Raw genomic sequence first — 22380 nt, 5'->3', positions numbered from 1 at the left:
AACCACATAGACTTTTGACTGATCTATTTATTGTTTTTTAATATGAAAATCTATTATTTTTATTTTATTTTTCAAAAAAAAACATTTATACTTATGTAGGAAAGGCATGTATATATTTAAAAAAATTCAAAACCATCCTTTTTTAGAAAAATAATTTTTAGTGATGCAACGAATTTTATAGCCATTGCATATAATTTGTTAACCACATATTTTATATTCTCTTCAATCAAAGACTTCTTATATACATCATGTTGATTTTCCAATAAATCTTTGGAGTTATAGTGTTTTTACATCTACATACATCATTGTTAATAGACTTTCATCCCCATATTTAAACCTCAATAATTCAATATACATCATGAATTCATGATGAGTACCTTTACAATATCGTTATATCATACACTCATATCAAAATCATTGGAAAACACATAAATTGCCATCAAGTGGAATTTGGAAAACACACCTCCCAAACATATTTAGAATTTTGCCACCAATGTGTAAAACAGATAAACTAAATAGGGTACACAAATGGAAACTCATGTAATGTATGTACATAATATAGTGTGACACACCAAACATGTAAGGTAAATGGCATTGTAACCTAGAAGAAATGCAAGTTATATCAAGATGGTGGCGATTGCTGTGATGCTCCTATAATGTATGGAGGTACCTTGTCATGTACCTTGTCATGTATACTCGCGGTTGAACCATCGCTAACTATATAGCAATATTGGACCGTCAAATTGTGCATGGGAAGGGAAACATACGAATCAAAAGGCATTAAAAACATAGTCAACCTAATACATGCATAATAAAATGTAGCAAATGAACAAAAGATAATATGAATGCCCAAACTAGGACAAGTATAAAAACATATATTCTATGATGTCTATTGAGTAACATACTCTATTTAGGGCTGTACTTTTTTGGGTAAATTTAAAATTTTAAAATTAATAGATTATTAATAATAAATAGAATACTAAGTAAAATAAATAAATGAATTGAATAACAATATTCATGATTATTAAGGGTTTAGTTTAAATAAAGAGTAAATTACATGAACCGTCCCTCGTGCATGTTCCAAAAGGCACGTTCGGTCCCAATTTACAAAAATTAACTCGGACAATCCATTATATCGTAAAAAGGTGTACAGTTGTACGTTTCATCAATCGTTAGTTTAAATGTGCATGTTTCGTCCGTTGTGAGACATGAAATGACTAAAGTGTCATTTGTAGTTTTTTTTCTTTTTTATATTATATTATATATATATATATATATGTGTGTGTGTGTGTGTGTGTGTGTCTTTTGTTGAAGAACACTTAACCACCACCATCATTGAGAGTTTGCACAACCACCACCGAAACATTTGAACCACCATCGGAAAATCTATAAAACAACCACCGGTTTCCTTGAAAATAACCACAAACCACCACCTCCTTCACCATTGTCACCCTCATATACAAACAGGCGGTAACCACCCCTTCGAACACCATTTGTCACCACTTCATCATCAATACTGCAAACCTCCATTAACCACCCTCTATCTCTCTCTCACAATTTTGGTGAGCACCACACACCACTGAAAACCACTAAACTTCATTTTCTCCCTTTTTACCATCTAAACCTATCGGAGGATCTAACCTTTTGTTGTAGCGCATATATGAACGGTAAGGTATAAGGTTAGGGAGGAGTTTATATATGCTACCCTCGAGCCGGAGTGCAAATTTGCTACCCTCTCGCCGAAAAATGAAAGGTTGTTAGGATTTGGTGCAGCGATGTTGGTGCGCATGTGGCGATGGTAGTTTGCATGTCTGCATATTTGTGATGTTGGTGTATAGGTGGCGAACGGAGAAAAGATAAGAGAGGCATAGATGGAGCGTTGGTATTCATCCAATTTGAATCTTATTTCTTCTCCTGCGACCTGTAGTTTCTCGGTCTTCTTCTCCGACTCAGGTTTGGGATTCGAATTTTGAGGTTTGATTTTCAAAAATGGTGGTCAGTGGTGGTGGTCCGTTGACCTGGTTTCAGGGAAGGTAGAAGGAAAGAGGAAATGGAAGGAGAGGGTGGGTTGGTGGTGGGGTATTTAGTTTCTTTTATTTTTTTAATCTAAGAATGATAAATAAATAATAGAAAACTAAAAGCAAAAATATTAAGGACAAAAAAGTTATTTTATGTATGTGGGGAGGGTCCGAGATAATTTTTGAAAATAGGGACTAAACGTGTCTTTTGGTACCTTCACGAGGATGATTCATGTAATTTATTCTTAAATAGAATAACCAAATTTGGTTTAATATGGAAAATATAGATGAGAGACAAAAAGTAACGATTGGACCAGAGTTGGATTGGCTGGTTATGATTTAGTCATAAATGATATTTGGTAATTTAGGACTCAAGTGTACTTAAGATACTAGGTATAATGGCGGTTGAATTACAAGAAAGGAAAGTAGGACGAATACATATTTTCGTGAACAAAGTGAGAATATATTAATCATTCTGTCCACCTCATTTCTTCCCCACAATCAATTCTGAGAGGGAAAATGGAGATGATGGTGATTTTCACGAAGAATATGAAGATCTAGGCTAAAACTTGAAGAATAAGTGAATAAGTGATGTTAGGAACTCATCCTTATGAGTTTGAAAGTAAATTAGGGGTCTTTCGGACCATTTTCGGAATACGGTTTTCATCTTGAATTGTTGCGGTTAGAATTATCTATGGTGTTCACTCTTCCGTAGGGTTGTAGTGTTCCTCACCAGAGGAGCTAGCTGACATCCATGTTTAGGAAGGTAGCCTTCAGTTTCAGATTGCTAGTTTTAGAAGATCTATACCGATGAATTTTTGGGTTTTGGGTGGTTTCGCAAGGATCTATATTTTGTTTCCTGATTGACGTTTTGTTGTTTCGAGTTGTTGGGAAACAACGTTTAGGCCAATGGGGTAATCTCAACTTAGGTACAATGGTGAGTGAGGATGGATAATCCATATAGAAATGGTGTGCGTTATATCTAGAATGTTTTGCAAGGCGGATTTTAAAGATAAAATACAGATAAATAGGGGGAGAGTTGTAATGCCCTTTTTTTTGGTTGCATGTCATTAGTATTATGGAGGAAATGAGTTAGATGGTTTTGAAAAAAACCATAGTTAGCGGCGCGAGTCTTGAAGGACATGGTGTGTGACATATTAACAAGTCGTGATGCAAATTAAGTGAATGTCGTGGCGCGAAGCCGTGGATCTTCGACCTTAGGCCATATTTAAGGAACCTTATATCTATGGTTTGCTCTATCTTTCAGCACCCATCCTCATATAACGTCTCTCACCAAACTTTATCCTTTATTGTTGAGTTTTGAGCTTTTGGTGCATTCTTGAAGTTGAAGGAGGTGATTATTATTTATTGGTGCATAGAAGCTTTGCTCTAGCTTAGATCAAGCAATATCAACACTCTTCTGGACCTTTGTGAGTATAAAGTTCCAACCTTAATCTTGCTTCGTTAAGATCTTGTATTTGGTTGTTGTTTTGGTCCATTATTGTTGTATTTCTTGTGTTCTTGGAGTTTGGAGAACTCCATAACCATTTAAACGATTTGGACTTCTTTCCGGACCTATTGGAGTTGGAAAAATGGAAGTTCTTGCATCCCCATTAAGCCATGCATGAGTTTTTGGTCTTTAAAGTCCTATTTTAAGTTAGGGTTTGGGATAATGCTTGTTTGAGTCATCTAAATGGATAAAGTTGGAAACTTTATCCATTAAGCCTACGAGGAGTTTTAGATTTGAAATATTGGGTCTATGGACGTAAGGGATTAAGACTCTAAATGAAAGTTGATTCAGACGCTAGTTCTTGGCGCAACCTTTTGGATGGTCATGAAGTGCATATAGAAGAAATCACGAGTATTTTGTCGCCTAGTGGTAGCGATGCGACCAAGGGTTGGTCGTGACGCTTTGACTTTTAACTATTGACTTTGACCAATTTGACTTTTAGTCAAACTTTGTTGGGAATGAGTATTTGACTAAGGATTAGTATTGGATTGATATTAGGTGGTAGGTGTTAACAATTCGTTGCAAAGCATGTTGTTGAGATTTTGTTGTTTGGCTCAAGTGAGTTTTCTTACTATATTACTTATGTCATAATTGGATCCTCTGTGTGTTGGATGCCTATTTAATGTTGCGAAATGATCATATGCTTAACTAGACTATAAGGGTCTTGCTTGTTTGCTTGTATGTTTATATGCTATGATGGGATGATGATAAGATTGAATAGACCGTGATTCAAACAATCCATGTTTGGATGATGACAAGATCGGAGAGGTCGTGAGTCAAAACGTCTTGGTCAGGATGATGGCAAGAACGGAGAAGTCGTGAGCAGGATAAGCCCGTTATTGATATGTATAGTCATTTTGTAGTGTTTGTGATATTTTGAGGGCTTACTAAGCTTTGTGCTTATAGTTGTGAATTAAATATTTTCATGTTGTTATTATTATTATTATTATTATTATTATTATTATTATTATTATTATTTTCAAAAATAACCACATGTTTTTAAGTTTGATTTGTGTAATTACATTTTGACATGTGAAAATGTCAAAACAATGTCCTTTTGAAAAAAAAAGCTGAAAGTATAAAAAAAATAAATAAATACAAAACTGTAAGATTGGTCCATGTGGTATTCAAAAATTTTTGGGTAGAGTCCAAAAAGTTTTCAACTTGCATGGAAGATCCAAAATCAAAGTTTTCTGGGTTTTTGGTCCCTCATACACTTGAAAAGTCGATTTTGCCATTTTCATTTCTTTTTTCTATTTTATTTATTTTTTTGGTATTTAAATAATTTAAAATAAAAAATAAAATCTCTCTCTCTCTCTCTCTCTTCCTGAACCAACACGCCATAACACACACATCTCTCGATCTCCTCGACAAAACCCACACATATAGAGAATCGATCTCTCTAAAACCCCATCTGTATAAACGATCCATTAAATCAATCTCTAAAAAAAACACGTTTGTATGGATCGATTTTCAATCCATATGTATGAACGATCGTGGTGATGTTTTGGCTCCATCAAATCGTCGGTGGTGTAACATCCCATTTAAAATATAATAATTAAATAATAAACCCGGAACCCCGAGAAGCATTTATTATTATTATTATCTATATTATTATAGTCCAACGTCAAATAATAATTAGTGGGGTGTTGGTTTCGGGAGCCAAATGACGAGATTTGAATCTCTGGGGGTTATAGTGTAAGTTCTGGATTTAATTTGAAAAGGATTTTAGAATTCATGGTGTGTTTGGTAATTAATGGACTTAAATTGAAAGGATTTGAAAGCTTAGGGGGGCTGATTGGTAATTTCGGGACTTGATTTGTAAGGATTTTCAGAAGGAGGGGTTAAATGGTAAATAAAGGATTTATTTTGAAAGAAATGGGGGAAGGAGAGACTAATTATGTTATTATGGGATTATGTTTTAGAACCGGGTATATAACCCTTGCTATCCCTGTCACTTGCAACCCTAACCCTAAATCTAATGCAATCGCCACCCTCCTAACCTTCGGCCGCCCCACCCCTTTCACTCCCGTTTTCCGACCGCCTAGACCACCGGCGATGCTCGCTACGACTGGAGGCTATCGACGCTTGACGGAACCGAGGGTAATGGCCGATGTGGTCGCTTCCCGGTGGGGGGCGCGACCACCATTTTCCTCCACCGCAACAACCGCTAGTGAAGATGAAGTTGTCGTCGAACAAGCCGCTACCTCCTTCGCGTCTATTCTATTCCGCCATTTCCCTGACGTTGCATCGACCACCGTCGCCCGGGACCAGTCATCGTCGTCCTTATTCTTCTTCCTTTTCGTTCTGCCGCTGATAGCTACCGTTGTGGCTGCTTGAACTACTGCTGCCGTCGTTATGCACCACCAAATGGTGGTTACGTCCAGATTCCGAGTAAGGCCTCGTCGGGATGTGCTGCTGCTTGACCGAGAACCAAAGGAGATCACCGTCACCACCGTGAGGTGGTGGCTGTCGTCCCAAAACGTTTGTTGTCGCCACCGTGGGCCACCGGGAGGGTAGTTGAGGTACATATCGCAGATCAGAAGCAAGTATGGATGGGTGTGTGTTCTTCCGTTTGTGGGTGTAGTTATCTTAGCCGGGAAGTTCATAAGGGCCACCACCACCGCCGTGGGGTGGTGGCTAGCACCTCCGACCACCACACGACGCCACAGTGCGGCTGTGTGCGTGTGTGTGTGTTATTTATGAGTGTGTGTTTTTGTGTGTGTTCGGATATCGTGTTGTAACATTGTAATCGATCGAAATAGTAAGAAAACTCTAAACCACCACCATAAGGTGGTGGCTGCCGCCACCAGCCGTCGTGTTGGGTGGTGGTGTGCCTTGTTGTGTTTTGGACTCGTTTGGGATGCTTGGACAAAGTGGGCCTAATAAAACCCTAGTGGGCCTAATGGGCCCAATGAAGCCCTAATAGACCTAAAAGCCCAACCATGTGACTAATGGGCTAGTATTGGGTTGGAAACCCTAATTGGGGTTTGGAAAACCCTAATTTTGGTAAATATCGGGACCCGCACTTGAATTAATTAACAAACTTAAAATATTATTAATAATCATATGCAATTAACCTAAGTCAATATTGGACTTAATGGATTAAGTCCTTAATGGGTTAAGTAGGGAAACTTAACCCTAATCGTCATTTCATGTGAAAACCCTAATTTCACTTGGGCCTTTCTATTGGACTTTGGTAATTAGGTTATTAATGGGCCATCCAAAATCAAGCATATAGACAAGAATAATTTAATGGGTTTTAGGGTAAGGCCCATGTAAGGGGTTTGGGCCCAATTTGGAAAATTGGGCCATAGACGGGCCATAATTGGGCTTTGATGATTATGAGATATTGGGTCATTGGTATGCCAAGCGTTTGGACCAAAATAGGTGGGTGGGCCTTAAGGTAAGGCCCATGTGAAGGGTTGGGCCCAATTTGGAAAATTGGGCCATATTGTAACATTCCGTTTATTAGATAAATCAATATGTGAAATTAATAAACGAGTAATAGCCTTAAATCGAGTATCTTTTCGGAATCAAGGGCTAAATGGTAATTGTAGAGTCAATTTGTAAAGATTTCTAAGGTCAGGGGTTATTTGGTAAGTTTTGGGACCTGTATTGTAATGAATTTATGGATTTAGGGGTTAAAAGGGAAATATTGGGCTAAAGTTGAAAAGGGTTGGCAAGGAGGGGCTTATTGTGACAAAAGTGTTTTCGAGTTTGAGAGAACATGGGACTTGAACCCGATGGTTGTTCCCTCCCGTTATTTTGGAGAGACAAACCCTAATTCCATTATTCCATTGCAGCCGCCACCTATCCCTCCTCCTCACTTTTCCGATCAGGCGAAGGTGTCGCCTGCTGTCGTGTTGAGCGCCGCCCAAATGTTGATGTCGGTGACGAGGTGCGAAGCCGGAAAGAGCCATCGGAATCCTCCGGCGGAGCTGTGAACGACGCTGGGAGTTTTGAACGACCAAAACCACTGGGTAAGCGATCTGAAATCTGATTCCTCCTTCTCCCTTTAATCTTCCGGTGTGTGTGGCATGGGAAACGCCATTGCCGCCGCTGTTGGCCTCGGCCTGCTGTTTCCGTCGACCCCGACGCTGCCGGCCGTCATGACGGTGGCTGTTGGCTGCTGTTATCGTCGCTTTTGTGTGTGTGATGTATGTTTAGCTTATGGTGGCAAAGGAACTTGTCCATTCGAATATGTGTATGTGTTTAGGCTGCCGGAAAGCCGCAGCAACCACAATGGCAGCCAACCATGGTGGCTGTCGCCCCTATTTTTGTTTCTGCCACCGTGGTGACGCCTCTTGCCGTCACCAGCCACCGTGGAGGGTGGCTGTGTGTGTGTGCATTATGTGTAAAGTGATATATGTGATTTTTTTGAGTCAAGATTTCAGACCACCACCATTGGAAATGGTGGCCGCCGCCATGAGCCGCCACCGACCACCACTATCTGAGGTGGTAGTGGGTGGTGCTTGGCATAGTGAACCCTAATCGGCCCAAATTCTTGATCTGGGCTAGTTGGATGGTTATTGGGCTAAAAACCCTAATCAGGGTTTAGAAAGCCCTAATTTTGGGGTTTGTGGGTTTGGACCTATTGGGACCCGCGTTTGGACCAGTGGACTGGAGTTATGGCTCAGGTCGATTCCATTGTTCAATGGCTTAGTGGAATAATGGACTTAATGGGTTAAGTGAGAACACTTAACCCTAATCATCATTTCATGTAAAAACCCTAATGTTGCTTGGGCCTTGAGTTGGGCCTTCCTTTTTGGGCTTTGGTGATTGGGCTATTGGTGGGCTTTAGGGTAAGTCCCACATGAGGGTTTGAGCTCAATGTGGAAAATTGGACCATAGTTGGACCTTTAGTGGACCTTTGTGGGCCCATTTGGTATTGGGCCTTGGTGGGCCCAATGGGTTTGAGTTAGTTATGGACCGGGTTGGTGGACCATATTTAGACCTAATATGTGAAGGTTGGTCTTAAATCCTAATGGGGTTAATTATGGGTTTGATTCAGAGTTAGAGGCCGGAGTACAGCAGCAACATTTATAGGATCTGTTCGCCAACCGATGTGAGTCTTCTCACTACTTACCCGTGTGGTAAATTATGTGTGACCGGAGGGTCTTATTCGTGTTATTGACCGAAGGGTCTTAATTATATTAGTGACCGGAGGGTCTTAGTACATTGTAGACCGGAGGGTCTTTGTACATTATCGACCGGAGGGTCTTATTTGTTTATAATATGTTATGTGTTATCGTGCATATTGTCTTTGTGACTTATGGTGTTATAGTAATTTGTGTATATGTTGATCTTATGTGCTTACTTGAGTTGTGCACTTGTTTGTGTGATATATGTATGCTATATTATGGGATACTGAGACCGGACCAGAGGGTCCAACGAGCTGTGAGACCGGAGGGTCCTCACTGAGACCGGACCAGAGGGTCCAACGAGTTGTGAGACCGGAGGGTCCTCACTGAGACCGGACCGGAGGGTCCAACGAGCTGTGAGACAGGAGGGTCCTCACTCAGACCGGACCAGATGGTCCAACGAGCTATGGGACTGGAGGGTCCCACTGAGACACATAGACCGGAGGGTCTTACCGAGTTATAGCCTCGAGTGGCTAATGTGTTGTATGTGGTATCTTGGGAACTCACTAAGCTTCGTTCTTACCGTGTTATGTGTTATGTGTTATGTGTTTCAGGTACTTCTCAGGATCACGGGAAGGCGCCGGCTTGATTGTACACACGAGACGGAGTTGTGTTCGAGGATCCTGGATTTTATTTAAATAATTATGAACACGTGTTTTTGATAATTGATATATTGAGATTTTGTGATATGTGTTGATGATATTTATGTGATTTTAAAAATGAAAATTTTGTATGAAAATTTCCGGTGTTACACATATGTTGGGCTTTGGCCCATTACTTGACTTTTGGGCCTTTAGAGTGTGAGTTGAACCTTGGGCTTCGAACCCAGATATTAATTGGGTATTATTTGATGTTGACAGTTCGGGAATCTGTCAACCAGCAGCTGGAGTTGTATCTGCGGGACTTCTGCAGTGCCAGGTGAGTTATCCTCACTATACTCAATGGTCTAAGGCACCAAGGTCGGCCCTTTGGATTGTTATCCTAGTTATCTTGTGATTATGCGTTATGATGCTATGTTAGATTTGTATCCTGGTTTGAGGATGATGTTATGATTGGCGATCTGTTAAATCTGTATGATTATCGGTACATGCTAGTTTACATGGTTTAATCTGTCCTGTCTAGAGGTCTACGCCCTTAACCACTGCGTGTTTACTGACACACTAAAGGATCTTAGAATGAAGGGTTGGGTTCTGCTTCGCAGCTCTCGTTTGAGTCTAACCGTTGTGGGGTCGAATCCTTTAGCCTAAGATTGTTTAACTGTTATGTGGTTATCTATTATATGTGCACATGCTTGATTGGTAGTTGAGGGTATTCCATCCACGGGGATGAGTGGACCCTAGTAAGTTGTCTTAATATACTGTTAAGTGATTATATGATATATGTGCACATGTTTGATTAGTGGTTGAGGCTCATTTGCTTTGTGCGAGAGCCAACAGACTTGGGCATTCCAACCCGATGGTTGTGGTCCGTGAGTATTCCATCCCGAGGATGATTGGACTCGTAGTATGTAGGCATTCCAACCCGATGGTTGTGGGCCGAGGGTATTCCATCCCGAGGATGACTGGACCCGTTATATATATATATATATATATATATATATATATATATATATATATATATATATATATATATATATATATATATATTGGCATCCCAACCTGGGGTATTCCATCCGGATGGATGACTGGACCCGGAGGTTGATTGGGCCTGGGGTATTCCAACCCGGTGGTTGACTGGACCCATAGTATATTGGCATTCCAACCCGATGGTTAAGGGCCTAGGGTATTCCAACCCGATGGTTGATTGGACCCATAATATGCTTATTGTGATTCTATGTGTATTGTTGTGTGTATGGGTATTTTGGGGGAACTCACTAAGCTTTGTGCTTACGGTTTTAGTTTATTGTTTCAGGTGCTTCATATGACTTGGCAAGGCGAAGGCGTAACCGTACACATCCTCGTGTTTTGGACTTATGGTTTCTGGGATACTCTGATATTAAACTATTTTGAAAACATTTTGTAATAACTAATGGCTTTTGGATGTCCGAAAAAGTTTTAAATTGGCCTGATTTTTATGGGCGTTACAAGTTGGTATCAAAGTCTTGGTTTGAGTGAATTGGAGGAACATTCGTGTGAATCCAGTCTCAAATCAAGGAAGGATTTTCAAAAAAAAATTAAAATGGTTTTCAAAATAAGTAAAGGATGATGGAGGGTGTACGATCAGCCAGAGCCAGTAAGTAAACCCCAAAATACCATACGGTTATTTGATATTGTGGTATCTTAGAACAACATACTAGTACTAGGCTAAGGATCTTCAGGAATTGCATGATAGAATTGCCTGATTACATGATGCTTGCTAGCCTAGGGTTTTCCTTATATGAGATTGCCATCATTACTGTAGTTGCTTGTGTATGCATCACGGTTATACATAATTAAGATCTTATAGTCTGAGAATGTTTTATTTGGCCTTATGTTCTGTTCTTGTTTGATTGGGGGTTTAGGGTAGGATCGGATTTTCGAAAGTCTATAGGGTCCAACGTTATGTATGGCTAGCATACACTAGTGCTGCAGGGTTGGTGGAAGTTTCATGGATGAGTGGATTGTGTGAGGCTGATAGGCCAGTTACAAGATATTTAGCATTCCTCTAGGAGTGAGGATTGAGCGCTCTCTATGTTTATGTATATTGTTAGGGTGTTGTGGTGATACTTTAAACAAATATGGGTAGGTGTGGAAGATAGTATGGGCCCGTACTACTGAAATCACAGGACCCATACGCGTATCAAGGAAGTCACAACCCCTTTGGGTTGGGTTTGGGAGTTGTTCCCCTATTATTATATGGATTATCAAAGATCTTTCTGGTATCTACCAGAATGGTGGATACGAGACGTCTTGAGACCGGATCCGGGTCAGGATCGGGAGCTGGCAGCCAGGATAGGCCAGTACTGTCAGAGGATCGTGTCACTGGGATCATCCGGGAGGAGGCGATCGAGATTGTCCGGGGACAGTTGCCGAAGATGTTTGGGTCTATCAAGACCGCCATGGTTGAGTATTTCGACGAGCGCTATGCAGCCATTACAGAGACGGCTGCCGTGGCAGCTACAACAGCTGTAACGACGACAGGGTAAGGAGCTGGTCGAGCTTTCCAGTACCGAGACTTGTTACTGGGACATATTTTGATGTGAAGAGGGCTGCAATTACTTGGGATCAGGGAGATGTTCTGTATTCGTTACATTTCGCGGGTTGAGCGGGAGAGGTTAGCACATGCGTTTCTAGATTGAGGCTTTGAGGGTTTTGTTCGAGGCCGGGATGCGAGTCGCGAGGACTCCGGAAGGGAGTGATGATTACGTTCAACTGGGGTTTGCAACTGGAAGTATAATGGTTAATTGATGGATTGAGATGTCGTGTTCCAGGGTAAGGATTGTGCCCTTTCAGTTTTCGAGCTCGAAGAAGTGAACAAGGCTTGTGACCCCTGAATCAGGTTGTATTCCAGCTTGGGGTCAGTTAGTCGTCGGGGTTAGCGACATTGTTTCAGCGCTGGTAAGCGCATGTGGGTCAATTTGGCGTGAGTATATTGTGAGGCATACACGATTGCCGTCCTTACCCATAGGAGCTAAGATCCGATTCACCTTGTATCTCTTGCATCGGGAGGTAAGGATTTCTTGTGCTATTTATTGCACTTCTGGGGATTGGAGACTATGTCTTGGGAGTAGTTTGTGGCCGGTTTAGGGTAGAGATTGTTTCAGCTACTGCAGTTAAGTTGTAGATGATCGAGCTGGTGAACGAGTCAGGGTGTGAGACCCTGAATGATATGATTTCTAGAGCCCGAAAGCGGGAGATTTGTTTGGAGCACATTGGGAAAAAGGGGTATTAGGTGGTAGATCTACGGACAGAGTCCCACAGGATGGATATTCAACATTATCAGGATTCAGTGGTTTTAGTAACCGTTATTTATTGGCGGATGGGGCGCCAAGGGAAGTATATCGTTGATGCGATATTAGTTGGAGCACCTATCTTTAGGTCTTCAAGATTTGAGTGTGGGATCATTCAAGTATTCGGGACTGTCGGTTTCACTAGGACCCAGGAAGTGTTCATCTAGTTCTTAGAAGTGTGCGATCATTTAGGATCGGCTATTAATGGAGCACTAGTTGGAAAGAGTTGGTTGTTGTAAGATCGATTATTGGGAAGTGAGAAGGATTGGGGATTCTCCAATTTTCGTGTATTGTGAAGACTTAGTCGAACCTAAGTGGGGGGAGATCCGTCCTGGAATGCAGAAGCAGGATCGGTTTTGGAACTGGGATAAGTTTCACATTTCCGTCAGGAAGAAAGGAGACCAAGTGGCTGTTTGGTTTGAGTGTTGTGTGAGTTGGGAGTTCGGTAAAACTCCCCAACATATGAATCGCGTCTTCTTGGGGCTTGATAGAAAAATTGGGGAATCAAGTTGGGATTCCAGTCATGAATTGAGTTCAGTTCGGGTGTTCGGTCGAGTGTGTGCTCGACTCTGAGGGTTTTTGGATTGATATATTAAGGGTAGGGTATCGGGCTGTGGTTGTGTTAGGGCGAAAGTGTTGTAAGACTGCGGGGGTAACTGTAGCATTCACAAATTCTTTCAGATGATTAGGCCCGGATGGGCCAGTTCGCAAGATTGTGGGTAGACCACGACATGATCAGAATCAGGAAATGGTAGGTTGTTGGGGACCGGGCATGATATAAGACTACAATTTACTGGTAGCGTTCACCTTTCGTATTTGATTCAATGGCGACAGGTTGTCAGATCATTATGGTCGGATGGACCAGAAGGATTGATGGATCCATGAGAGGTGATATAGCTAGGGCAGTTATTGCTGGTCGAGTTCCTTCGGGAATCGCGCAGAGCGACTATAAAATTGCTCGTTGGTTCAGCTACCGGGTATGCATCTGGTATTCCGAATGAGTTTTCTGTCAAGTATAAGTGTACTGCAGGGAAATTTGGTCTGTGGCTCTGTCTTCTAGTGGGAACCCCGAATTATCAGAAGTTGAGTAGTCAGTTGGGAGATAAGTGCAATGAATTCGACAATGATTCAGTGTGAGCGGTCTGTCAGGGGGCCAGACCACCTCGAGACTCCAGATTTCGGATTGAGTAAGTGTAATCATGTTGCAAGGAATTTAATTATCATCAAGTTTCAGAACCCTGTGAGGGTTGGTTACGGTTGCCATGGAAAGGCTAGGGTTATGCTCGGGATTGTAGTTCAAGTTGTTTGGCGTGTAAGGAATGAGAAGAAACGATTTCGAGGACGAAATCAAATTTAAGTGGGGAGAGTTGTAACATCCCATATAAAATATAATAATTAAATAATAAACCCGGAACCCCGAGAAGCAATTTCTATTATTATTATATATATTATTATAGTCCAAAGTCAAATAATAATTAGTGGGGTGTTGGTTTCGGGAAGCCAAATGACGAGATTTGAATCTCCGGGGGTTATAGTGTAAGTTCTAGATTTAATTTGAAAAGGATTTTAGAAGTCATGGTGTGTTTGGTAATTAATGGACTTAAATTGAAAGGATTTGAAAGATTAGGGGGCTGATTGGTAATTTCGGGACTTGATTTGTAAGGATTTTCAGAAGGAGGGGTTAAATGGTAAATAAAGGATTTATTTTGAAAGAAATGGGGGAAGGAAGGACTAATTATGTTATTATGGGATTATGTTTTAGAACCGGGTATATAACCCTTGCTATCCCCGTCACTTGCAACCCTAACCCGAAATCTAATGCAGCCGCCACCCTCCTAACCTTCGGCCGCCCCACCCCTTTCACTCCCGTTTTCCGACCGCCTAGACCACCGACGATGCTCGCTACGACTGGAGGCTATCGACCCTTGATGGAACCGAGGGTAATGGCCGCTGTGGTCGCTTCCTGGTGGGGGGCGCGACCACCATTTTCCTCCACCACAACAACCGCTAGTGAAGCTGAAGCTGCCGTCGAACAAGCCGCCACCTCCTTCGCGTCTCTTTTGTTCTGCCATTTCCCTGCCGTTGCATCGACCACCGTCGCTCGGGACCAGTCGTCGCCGTCCTTATTCTTCTTCCTTTTCGTTCTGCCGCAGATAGCCACCGTTGTGGCTGCTTGAACTACTGTTGTCGTCGTTATGCACCACCAAATGGTGGTTGCGTCTAGATTCCGAGTAAGGCCTCGTCGGGATGTGCTGCTGCTTGACCGAGAACCAAAGGAGATCATCGCCATCACCGTGAGGTGGTGGCTGTCGTCCCAAAACGTTTGTTGTCGCCGTCGTGGGCCACTGGGAGGGTAGCTGGGGTACATCTCGCAGATCAGAAGCAAGTATGGATGGGTGTGTGTTCTTCTGTTTGTGGGTGTAGTTATCTTAGCCGGGAAGTGCATGAGGGCCACCACCACCGCTGTGGGGTGGTGGCTAGCACCTCCGACCACCACCTGCCGCCACAGTGCGGCTGTGTGCGTGTGTGTGTTATTTATGAGTGTGTAGCTTAGTGTGTGTTTGTGTGTGTTCGGATATCGTGTTGTAACATTGTAATCGATCGGAATAGTAATAAAACTCTAAACCATCACCGTAAGGTGGTGGCTGCCGCCACCAGTCGTCGTGTTGGGTGGCGGTGTGCCTTGTTGTGTTTTGGACTCGTTTGGGATGATTGGACAAAGTGGGCCTAATAAAACCCTAGTGGGCCTAATGGGCCCAATGAAGCCCTAATTGACCTAAAAGCCCAACCATGTGACTAATGGGCTAGTATTGGGTTGGAAACCCTAATTAGGGTTTGGAAAACCCGAATGGCATAAAACCCTAATTTTGCTAAATATCGGGACCCACACTTGAATTAATTAACAAACTTAAAATATTATTGATAATCATATGCAATTAACCTAAGTCAATATTGGACTTAATGGATTAAGTCCTTAATGGGTTAAGTAGGAAAACTTAACCCTAATCGTCATTTCATGTGAAAACCCTAATTTCACTTGGGCCTTGAGTTGGGCCTTTCTATTGGACTTTGGTATTTGGGTTATTAATGGGCCATCCGAAATCAAGCATATGGAATAGAATAATTTAATGGGTTTTAGGGTAAGGCCCATGTAAGGGGTTTGGGCCCAATTTGGAAAATTAGGCCATAGACGGGCCATAATTGGGCCTTGATGATTATGAGATATTGAGCCATTGGTCTGCCAAGCGTTTGGACCAGAATAGGTGGTTGGGCGTTAAGGTAAGGCCCATGTGAAGGTTTGGGCCCAAATTGGAAAATTGGGCCATACGTTGGGTTTTGGCCCATTACTTGACTTTTGGGCCTTTGGAGTGTGAGTTGGACCTTCGGCTTGGAACCCAATTATTAATTGGGTATTGTTTGATGTTGACAGTTCGGGAATCTGTCAAACCTTTGGATTGACACTTCAGCAGTGCCAGGCGAGTTATCCTCACTATACTCAAGGGTCTAAGGCACCAAGGCCGACCCTTTGGATTGTTATCCTAGTTATCTTGTGATTATGCGTTATGATGCTATGATAGATTTGTATCCTGGTTTGAGGATGATGTTATGATTGCCGATCTGTTAGATCTGTATGATTATCAGTACATGCTAGTTTACATGGTTTAAAGGATCTTAGGATGAAGGGTTGGGTTTTACTTCGCAGCTCTCGTTTGAGTCTAACCGTTGTAGGGTCGAATCCTTTAGCCTAATATTTTTTAACTGTTATGTGGTTATCTGTTATATGTGCACATGCTTGATTGGTAGTTGAGGGTATTCCATCCACGGGGATGAGTGGACCCTAGTAAGTTGTCTTAATAGACTGTTATGTGATTATATGATATATGTACACATGTTTGATTAGTGGTTGAGGCTCATCTGCTTTGTGCGAGAGCCAACAGACCAGGGCATTCCAACCCGATGGTTGTAGGCTGTGAGTATTCGATCCCGAGGATGATTGGACTCGTAGTATGTGGGCAATCCAACCCGATGGTTGTGGGCCGAGGGTATTCCATCTCGAGGATGACTGGACCCGTTATATATATATATATATATATATATATATATATATATATATATATATATATATATATATATATATATATATATATATATATATTGGCATTCCAACCTGGGGTATTCCATCCGGATGGATGACTGGACCCGGAGGTTGATCGGGCCTGGGGTATTCCAACCCGATGGTTGACTGGACCCATAGTATGTTGGCATTCGAACCCGATGGTTGAGGGCCTGGGGTATTCCAACCCGATGGTTGATTGGACCCATAGTATGTTGTTTGTGATTTTATGTGTATTGTTGTGTGTATGGGTATTTTGGGGGAACTCACTAAGCTTTGTGCTTACGGTTTTAGTTTATTGTTTCAGGTGCTTCAGATGACTTGGCAAGGCGAATGCGTGACCGTACACATCCTTGTGTTTTGGACTTATGGTTTCTGGGATACTCTGATATTAAACTATTTTGAAAACATTTTGTAATAACTAATGGCTTTTGGATGCTTGAAAAAGTTTTAAATTGACCTGTTTTTTATGTGCGTTACAGGTGGTGTTACAACAGTGGTGGTCGTGTTACGACTCTCCGATGAACGGACCTGCGTAAGGGAGGCACCCATTTTCTGCTCTGAAAGATGAAGGCTGATGATGGTTTGGTTGCGATAAAGGGTGAAGGTTGTCTGACTGTAAAGATGATGGTGGCGGATACGATTTACTCAACACTTCACTCAAGAACAGATCAAAGTTTCTATTACATTCAAGTTGTCGCAGCCCCAAACCCATTTTCTCAACACCACCGGACCACCACCATCAAAGAAATTAGGGTTCTTAAGAAGAGACCATAAATTAGGGCTCGTCACTATCTTTCAAGCTTTTCTTCATTTGATAGTGAAGAAGGGAATGTAGGAGGTGAGATGACGATGGTGAAGAAATCAGGGCTCGTCACTATCTCTCAAGCTTTCTATCTGTTTCTAAGTGAAACTATCCCTTTCTAAAAACCCAACGCAAGGCTCAGATTCCAGGTTCTGCTCCTGATTCAGGTCACTCTCATTTGAATCCTCCGACAAGCACGCTAATCGATGCAATTATCTCGATCGCTACTATACGCTGAGAAATCACGTTAATCAGAAGACGTAGAAGACAATGATTTGGGAAACTCTTGAATAAAAAGCATGGGAGATCGTAGAATTTACCAGGGACAAAAAATTCATCTCCATATTTCGTATTATTCATAGATTTACAAATAAACAACCATCATTATCTCAAAGGGAACAATCGGGATAAAGATCAAAAATGCAAATGTGATTTTGAGGCTAATAACATATTTGTGTTAGAGACTAGAAGGATGAGAGAGAGAGAGAGAGAGAGAGAGAGAGAGAGAGAGAGAGAGAGAGAGAGAGAGAGAGAGAGAGAGAGAGAGAGATTTTTATTTTTTATTTTTTTTATCAATTTTTATGGTAGTGATTCAAATAACATTTTCATAGTAAAAAAAGTTTTATATTATTAAAACAATTGCAAAACGTATGCAAAATTCATAATTATTAATGAAATTAGTATATAAATGGCCATAATTATTAGTGAAATTAGTATTTAAATCACCTCACGTGTTGCGACGAAGAACTCGTTTGCAAATGATAAAAATAAAACTATAAAAAGAAATTGTGTAAGGGAAACTTTGATATGCGGGGCAACTCCTTTACAATTCGTATATAAAATGTGATTTAAAAAGGTCAATAGTCCACATATAGCATGCAGACGGTTAGACCATATAAAGTGGACCGCAAAATATCAAAATAAAATTTTGATCCTAATAATTATGTATCTAGGATTCGGATGAAAATAAAGCTTGAAAGTGTGTCTTAAAGAATTTTATAGAAACGAAAACTATAATTTTTTTTACGTAAGAGACGAAAACGTAACTTTAATACGCAGGGTAATTCCTTTGCAAATCGTATATAAAAAGCAATTTATAAATATAAACAGTCCATACATATAACAATAACGATTATACAATTTCAAGTGGACTACAACATTATCAAAACAAAGTTTCGATCCAGAAAATTATGTATGAAGGAGACAAATGAAAATAAAACTTGAAAATTGTAACTTACACGTTCAGTTATCGTGTTTTGTAACTTTTAAAAGTAAATAATATAATGAATAATATTATATGGTTTTGAACGTTGAGTTCTAACAAGATAGTTTTTACGATATTTGAAGTAAAACTATGTTAAGAATAACTCGGAAAATATTGGAAATCTTATGAGATTCCAAATTAAAAGTCAACTATCGAAATTAACGAAAATATAAAGTTGGAAATAAATAAAAATAATGTTATTGAAAGTTGCAAATAATTTAGTTAGAAACTTTAGGCGAAAACCTCATCGAAATCCGAGTTATAACGAATAAGTTATGATCAATCGAAGATCTGCGACAAAACCGGCAAACACTATTTAGCGTAAAAAGTGAGTTTTCGATAAACTACTTTTTAGCCTTAGTGATCTAAATGAAAGTCGTAGTATTCATTAAACCGATAATTTTCATAAAAAGAACGTCCAAATCTGACTTCGTATGAGGAAGTTATGATTTTTCTAAGTTTCAGTATAGCAGTATACAACGAAAAACTCGAAATTAAGATCGAGTGATTTTTTGCCGACACAACCTAAACGAGAATCGAAGGTCTCGTCAATAGTATTACAACGGTAAAAAGGCAGACGAAAACGGACGTCGAATGAAGAAGTTATGAATTTTGAACGGATTTTCCTGTCCCGGTCTGTTAAAAATAATAATATTAAAAATAAAGTCAAAATTAGCCGACAGAGTCTAAACGAAAGTTGTATAGTATAATCTCGCCTACGCGTGCATATAAAGAACGTCGAAAATGGAGCTCGTATGCAAAAGTTATGAATTTTTGAAGAAATTAGGCACAAAATCTGAGAAATCTCGCATGCCTGACACGTGTCTCGGTCTCGGCCTCGCGAGCCTACCCCGTGTCCGACTTGATGAGTCATCCGAAGCCAGCTGCCACCGAGTCCGACGCGTGTCGCTGAACCTCATACCCGAAGGCGCAGCCCAATCCGAGACCGCCGCCTGCCCTCGCCCCGCATCCGACGCCTGGCTCCCCTCGCATGCGACACGTGTTTCTTCCTTCTCCCCTTCGGCCGAACCCTCGCACCTATATAAAGGGAGGTGCGAACCCTCCCGGTTTTGGTTGCAAAATTCATACTTTTTACACATTAAACCCTCTTTTTAGCTATTTTACAACCCTCGAAGCCCCAGGATCATATCTAACACCTGAAAAACGTCCCGAAGTGCCTGAAGACTCCGAGAAATTTATATTTTCGGTTTGAAGCTTAAACCACGCAAGGCCCGATTTTCAATAAAAACTCCCGGTTTTAAATAAAGCTCCCGGTTTTCATCGAAGAAAGTTAGAAACGAAGTGCTGCTCAAATTACTATTTTAACCCTCGGTTATTTCACGGTGAGTTCAAATTATAGGAACAATTGTATGTTATGTGTTATATGTTCAATATGCTTTCCCGTGTTTTTATGAAAATGTGCTATACCTTTGACTTGAAGTGAATGACTAAGCATCACTTGGGTACTGGTATGTAGCCTTTGACCATGAAGTGTATGAGTAAGCATCACTTTGGCACTGGCAGAATGTTGGATAGGGCTGAAAGCCTGTAAATTCTAGCAAAATGTTTATTTTCTGTGCCACTTGGGCTAAAGTCTTATTGATGTATATCAAGTTGAAATTGTTGTATCTCATTGATTGTAAATCTCTGAATCAGATTATTTGTTGATATGGAAAGCATGACATATGATACTCATATGCCTTTGTTGTTCTCTGTTCCTCTTTGCTTCTGTCATATTGGTATATATATGGCATAACGTTATATTGTATCTATTTTTGAACTCACTAAGCGTCACCGCTTATCCCTCTCAGTGTTTAACTATTGCAGGTAATAAGGATCCAGTATAGACATATATTGTTGGAAGATTTAGAATAGTTAATAATATTACTTTTGTTTTTAGTGATTGTGTATGTATAAAATTATAATTTCCTAGGTAGTAATGTAATATACTAAAACTCAGTCGGTTTGTATCCAGTCTTTTGTAATTAAACTATCAATGTAAAATATTGTTTATAAATATGCATGTAGCATGTTTTGGAGTAATATGATGTAATTTTAGAGAGGGGTTCTCTCAATCATGGTATCAGAGCAGTAGTTTAAGTGAACTAAATACCACAAATTGGTATTTAGACTATCAAGAACAAGTACCCACTACCTCGCATTGACGATTTGTTTGATCAACTTTAGGGTGTTAGCTACTTCTCGAAGATTGATTTGAGATCTGGCTATCATCAGTTGAAAGTACACGAGCAGGATGTATCGAAGACTGCTTTTCGTACTCGATATGGACATTATGAATTCCTTGTCATGCCCTTCAGACTAACAAATGCTCCTGCGGTATTCATGGATATGATGAATCGCGTATGTCGTCCAATGCTCGATAAATTTGTCATCGTATTCATTGATGATATTCTAATGTATTCCAAGTCTTAATCTGATCATATCATTCATATTCGTGAAATATTACAACTTCTTCGAAAGGAGAAACTATATGCTAAATTCTCGAAATGTGAATTATGGCTTCGCCAAGTTTAATTTCTCGGCCATGTGATTTCTGGTGACGGTATATCTGTAGATCCTACCAAAATTGAAGCTATTCATAATTGGGAAGCGCCCCGTAATGCTTCTGAAATTCGCAGTTTCTTGCGTCTCGTGGGATATTACCGGAGATTCATTAAAGATTTTTCACGTATAGTTGTACCTCTCACAAGTCTTACACGAAAGGAAACCAAGTTCAAATGGGGTGAAGCCCAAGAAAAAAGCTTTCTCAACTTTAAAAGATCTTTTGACTCATGCTCCGATCTTATCACTCCCAGAAGGTGATAATGATTTTTCTGTGTATGGCGATGCTTCAAGGTTGGGACTCGGTTGTGTGTTGATGCAGCGTGTTAGAGTAATAGCCTATGCCTCAAGACAACTGAAAGATTATGAAAAGAACTATCCCACTCATGACCTCGAACTCGCTGCAGTAGTATTCGCCCTAAAACTCTGGAGGCATTATCTTTTTGGTACAAAATGCCAATTGTTTACCGACCACAAAAGTCTCAAGTATATATTCAGTTAGCAAACTTTGAATATGAGACAACAACGAGCCATGAAGCTGATCAAAGACTATGACTGTGAAATCTTGTACCATCCTGGAAAGGCTAATGTAGTTGCAGATGCACTCAGCGGAAAGGTTTATCATAATAGTTTGTGTTATACTATTACTCACACTACAGTAAGGTTCACTATTCTTGATGAACTAGAGAAATGGCAAGTAGAGGCCTTAAAGCCAGAAAATGTGAAGAAGGAAGGGATGATACATTATGCTGATGTTTTACTTGATGATCCACGGGGATTAAAGGTATTTAAGAATCGGCTATGGATTCCAAAGATTGGTGGATTAAGACAGAAGATTTTAGATGAAGCCCATAAGTCTAAACTGTCAATACATCCTGGTACAAGTAAAATGTACTATGATGTAATAGCTGATTATTGGTGGCCTGGATTAAAGAGAGAGATTGGAAGATATGTGCAAGAATACTTAGTATGCTTACAAGTCAAAACAGAGCACCAAAAGCCTTACTGAACTCCAGAAAGTCTTAGTGTTCCTGT

The sequence above is a fragment of the Lactuca virosa genome, chromosome 4 (genome assembly GCF_052849685.1).
Source record: "Lactuca virosa cultivar CGN04683 chromosome 4, Lactuca_virosa_CGN04683_v6, whole genome shotgun sequence".
In the NCBI taxonomy this organism is placed as follows: domain Eukaryota; kingdom Viridiplantae; phylum Streptophyta; class Magnoliopsida; order Asterales; family Asteraceae; genus Lactuca; species Lactuca virosa.
The sequence above is the reverse complement of the archived record's forward strand: the minus strand, read 5'-3'. Positions refer to the sequence as shown.